General features: G+C 46.2%; 1 long non-coding RNA gene across 1 annotated transcript; it reads left to right on the top strand.

Moving 5' to 3' along the window:
- Positions 1–533: 533 nt before the first annotated feature.
- LOC124707177 lies at positions 534–1,859 on the top strand. The gene is made up of 2 exons (XR_007004762.1): positions 534–853; positions 1,433–1,859. It is a non-coding gene; the product is annotated as an uncharacterized LOC124707177 (long non-coding RNA).
- The last annotated feature ends 3,777 nt before the right edge of the window (positions 1,860–5,636 follow it).

Genomic DNA, 5,636 nt, shown 5'->3' with positions numbered 1-5,636 from the left:
AAGACAAACCATCATTTGAGTTCTGCAGTACGGCCCATACATTTTTATGGAATTTTCTAGATTTTTTCCAAGACAAACCATCATTTGAGTTCTGCAGTACGGGCGATTAATTGAATTGCACGGATTAAGCTAGCTAGGCTTTTGATTGATCTCAGCTCATGCGTACTGCCATCTATCTCTTTCACTTGGCTGAGCTATTTTCCTACTTTAGGCTGGTAAGTAAAGTGAAAAGGTAAAGGTTTTAAAACATGTCTTTCGACGCCAGTAATTATGAAGGCAACATTATTTACATATCTCAATGCTACATCTTCCTGTCTATAGTAGTACTTGAGATGGACAGAGAAATGGAGTAACTTCTGTAGTGTTTATTTGTGTGGGGTGCATTTGTAGAAAGGACTGGTCTGTCTGTCAACCAGCTAATTACCATGATTTTGTTACTAACATAAATAGCAGCATTAGTTTTCAGGTTTCTAATTAAAGACTATGGGTGATAACTAACATGAACAATTAATTTTGAATGTAAATGCAGGATCATACGCTGTCCACGAGTCTGAAGATACTATCAGACCTGAACTCCTGCTTGGCTGAGGCAGTGAGTTCACCATGCTGCAAAAGCCATGGCGTGCTATCGTGGCAATTTCTGTCAGGTGACTCCTCAGGTTCCCTTGTTGCTATTGTTATCTGGTAGCACTCTTGCAATTGGTTGGAATGAATTTTCGAGTAGGCTCTATCCTTTTCTTCTAAAGTTCAGTGTTTGCTTTGCTGAATATTATGTTTTCTTCTTGTTTGAGGATAACTAGGAGCACTAAACGACAGCAGTGACCTTCTCATGTTCGACTCCCATGTGTTTGGGGTGAGTTTCTGGTTCTCACTTGTCTCCTCATGGAGCTGTTTCTTATTTGGGCAATCACACTCCAAATAAAAAACAGCTTCTCAAGTTCTCATGGCAATGCGCCTCCATTGTGTGTGACCCAGAAATTAAGCCTCCCCGGCTCCTGTGGCCAATGTATATAAAATTGCGGTTTCAGTCCTTGTACTGCTAAGTGACATTTGTTGTTAACTGACGCCTCTGATTAGTTATTAGAATTTTGATGTTTGCTGTGTGATGAAAGTCTGAAAAATAGGTATGTTCATGCCCAAATTTCGAGCCCACATGGAGCTAATAGTGATTGACGAACTAGATTAGTAAGCTATCTGTTGTCATATTTTATTTTGCTTAAAAGAGAAATCTGGAATTTGCTCTTGAGGAGGTTCCCTAGGACAAGTTGTCACGTACTTAACTGGCTTCAAATCCGCATTTATCTGTTGCACTTCAAGTATATGTAGCTGGTAATATATCTTTGTGATCCTGCAATTTTGTTCAGCAAGTGCTTATCTACTAGTTGTATTTCCAGGTTTTTGAGTTTTGATCTCCCATGCTACTGTGTTACAGGTTGGTTGGATCAAGTTGGTGCATTGGAGGATGAGACGTTTCTGAGGATTAAGCAGCGAGGACAGGGACACAACTTCCTCGCTGCCCACCTGTCTATGCAGCTTGGGCTGCTTTGGCGTCCAAGTTCTCGCAGCTGTTGCTGCCACTTCGCCCGCGGGCTGTGTCGCTCTTCTTGTGATGTTGAGCAGTCGTCGACATGGCAGTAGCATGCATTGTTGTGATGCTCCAGGTTGAGGAGTTTTTAATAGCAGTCTAACTGCCCCTTCATTTGCTGGAAGTTTGATTCTTAGCTCAGCCGTTTGCACTTATATATTGTGGTATGTTGTTTGACCTGTGATCTGGAGCGTCAGAACATGTGTAAAGGTCCTGGCAATTTTTCTGTGAATGTTGGTACGAAGTAGTTAAACTTGCATTGCTTAACTTCTAATTTCTTCTCTGATCATAATATCTGAATTAGTTGCTTAGGCATGCTCGCTTTACTTTGCTCATCGGCCAGTACATGCCTACTCGCCTACGTATATGGCCAAGTCTGTGGATTTCCATTAAAAAGCCAGAAAAGGAAAATGTGGAGAGTTGGGCAGCCTGCTATCGGGACAGATTGGCCTGGCTCGACCAGCTGCTGCTATGGGTGCAATTTTTGGCGGGGAAAAAAGAGTTGGCCATGCAACACCCATGCGGAGAGTAGAAGCCATGTAGACCATGCTGGGAACGAGCACCGGATGGATGCCTTGGTAACCATGAGCATGTGCGCCTCTTGGGAAAGGCTGGAGAGAAGCCCCATAGGTTGCGGAACGAACAAGTTCCACGCGCAAAGTGTGTTTTCGATGAATTTTATAGAAATCTGTATTTACGCGAAACAAGGAGCCCAAATCGGCTTTGCTTCTTTTGACACTTATAGCTACCAGAAAAGGGGCATGCAATGTAGGACCTAGTTTTTGGCGCCTCCCTAACTCTACCCTTTTCGACTACTGTCGGGCTTCTCTGGCCTCGCATCTGTGCTCCGAGAGTCGAGTGATTCTCGTTTGGTTTGATAATGAAAATGAAGTATCTACATAAAGAAGACACGGGAGTTAAAATAAGTAGAGGAGTATCGGTACGCGAGGGGGCGGGGAGGCTTTTTTCCAAGGCCGTGCATGGCTGCTATCTCAAGTGCAGCATCCTAAAAATGGCTCGTGTGCCATGTTAGCCCTAGCTTCTATAGAGCATGCAACGTTGTCGGGACATCCCCGACCAGGGCCCATACACAATAGTTAGGACGCGCGAGTGTAACTTTAGGCGGGAAAATAGAGCTAGCCATGCAAGGTCCATGCAGAGAGTAGGTGCGCTATAGCTTCTGGCGGGAACAATAGAGTAGACTATGCGGGGGAATGGGCGCCCGAATGGACGCCATGTGCGGCCTCTCCAGAAGTCTAAAGAGAAGCCTCGTAGCTTGCAGAACGTGAAGACTCAACAAAAAAAGGTCTAACTTTAGCATGTGGAGTCCGCTTTCCATGAATTTTATATCGATTGGTACCTACGCGAAACAAGGATCCAGACTCTCGTTTGGATTCGCTGCTTTTGGCGCTTCTAGCTACTCGAATGTGGGCCTGCAATGTGGGGCTACATTCCAGCGCACCCTAGCTCTGCCCCTTTCGACTAGCGGCAATTCTTGTTTGGTTTGATAATGCAAAGAAAGTATCTACTTGAGGAATCACCAGAGTAAAAGTAAGTAGAGGAGTACCATCTCATGTGCCGCATCATAAAAGGGCTCTTGTGCCATGTTAGCCCGACCGGGATCTGTATGCAATAGTTATGATGCACTGGTGACCGGTGCAACTTTTGGCGGGAAAATAGAGTTTTCCATGCAAGACCCATGCAGAGAATAGGTGTTCTATAGACCATGCGGGGAAAGATTGCGCCTCGGTAACCTCAAGCATAGAAGGGGAGGTCAAGGCAGAGGCAAATCAAAGAGAAGGTCGGGGTAGATCTTGGATCTCCATTCCCTCAGCTCTTCTTCTACTTCGTTTGTTTCTTCCCACCTACTTTCTCGGATTTCTTGGATCTCGTGGTGGTACCTACGAAACGAAGATTTGGTTCATACCCAGCATTTTCTAATCAATCATAAGAGAATAATTAAAAATTACAAACACAAGGAAAAAATAATCACAAAATAGTATGTCTAACTATTTGTTACTTCTCAAAGGTTACTCTCTCACTAATACATACCCTCTTCTCCTATATTGGAGGTCTCTGATTTAGTAAAGCTTTGTATTAAATAATTGACCGGATGCGATGAAACGATAAGGGCATGTACAATGGTGTCTAATCAGCCGACTGTAACAATGACCACGTAGCAAAATATCTGATGTGAAAGAGAGAGAAACAACCCGACTGTAAAATTACAGACCGTCGGAACCCGTAAAACTCGCTGGTTAGCGACGGCCATTTCCCTGTTGTACGAGGGTGTCTGCAGTCGACAGTTTTCTCTTCCACGATATATCCAATTTCTCAGTCCTTCTCCCCTGGTCTCGTTTGGGAATCCACGGCGTCCAAATAACTCAAATCAGCTCCCGTCTGTGGCATGCTTGATGAAGTATTGAAACTGTTGATTGCAAGGAATATGCATGTAGCTAGGAGGCGTCGCCGACGGCTGGCCGGCACCGGCGACTAGCAGACGAGGATGCAACCTGCTCGGCGCCATAGGATGATATTGAGTACCTGCTCCTCCGCTGGTGGCCAAGAACATCAAGGCCCTGCTCACACGCCTCAATGTACTGATTAGTCCAGCAATTCTTTCAATCTTTGCCGAGCCCAGCGTTTCTAGTGGTAATGTCAATTCTTTGGTTTGTTTGATCTGGAGCGCACTGATCCGTATGTTCTTTGCGTTGGGAGGAGATACAGCAGTTGATATTCTCTATGATTCCCGAAATTGTAGGCTCCTAGATATAGACACCCAATAGACAAGCCACTGTAAAGGGTGTCATTAGGGCTGTCTATACATGACATGGACAGAAATTACAGTAGCCGTCTAAACTGTTGTACATGCCCTAAAGATAGTCCGAGCAGCGAGGCAGCCGTGTCTTGACGTGTCAAGTCGAGCAGGTCACAGTAGGTCGTTGGCCCGTGGCGGCAACGACATGATCAGGTCGTCAAATTCGCAAAAAAAAAAAGATCAGGCCGTCAAGCGTTGGCAGCTGGGTGCGATTTGATCAAGGGCTCGAGCCTTGAGGTGTCCATGATAACATGATCCTGTAATCCGTTTTTAGGAAAAAAAAATGCACGCTCGCTAGTTACGGCTGCATGCATGCGAGCAAACTAAACAAGCAAGCACTTGAGCTGTGTCTTTGGTGGCTTTGTCCATTACTAGCTGGGTGTGGCTTGCCTACGCCCCGACGGTAGTTCCTGCTTTGAACCGTAGCTGCTTCGGATGCACCTTGCTCTTTTTACCCTACACATTTTTCATCCAAATACCGATCATAATACTCACCCTCCCGTAATGAACGCACATCATGGAACTAAAAAGAATAATCTCCTTTCTTCGCCTCCTTCGGCCAGTGGCCGGCCCCCTTTCCATCGGTTCATCCAATCATCGATATGCTTCGTGCTGGACACCATGGTCGGCGCTTACATTCGTGTTTCTTTGTACGTGCGCCTTCCATGTCCTCAACACCCAAAGCGCTACCTCTTCGAGCACGCTGCCGACAGGTCGTCTTTGCGCTCATCTAATGCCACGTGTGTGGGGTTCTCCTACTGCAACATCAAGCTCAATAATGTCCGCCATGATGCCAACGACAACCTAATTAAGGTCTGGAAGTTCGGCATGGCCTTGCCGCACAAACGACAACTAATCGCCTGCATGAGGCCCGACTTCCTCTGCCGCAAGGCATACAATGGTGTCAACGTCGATGTCGAGTCATGGCGGTCCTATTCAACCTCCTTGTTGGCTGCTTGCCGTTCGACAACATTGCCAAGAGGTGCAAGAAGGCTCACCACCGTGAGTATGTTCTTTCTGACGTGGTTGTAATAGCCAGCACGCCTGCTCAACCCGAACCTATAGCTACCCGCTAGCTCTACCATTGCCAAGATCTCCAGCAACACGTGGTTCAAATGGTCGCTCAACCTCAGCTTGGAGCTCGGCAGCCTCCTTGGCGGTGGGCTATAGCGCGGCCTCGTATTCCAGGCCATGTCGCCCTGACCACTTTCGACATCATATGCATGTCTCCGA

This window comes from Lolium rigidum, chromosome 4 (genome assembly GCF_022539505.1).
Source record: "Lolium rigidum isolate FL_2022 chromosome 4, APGP_CSIRO_Lrig_0.1, whole genome shotgun sequence".
NCBI lineage: Eukaryota > Viridiplantae > Streptophyta > Magnoliopsida > Poales > Poaceae > Lolium > Lolium rigidum.
This window is presented reverse-complemented; position numbering and strand designations above follow the sequence as displayed.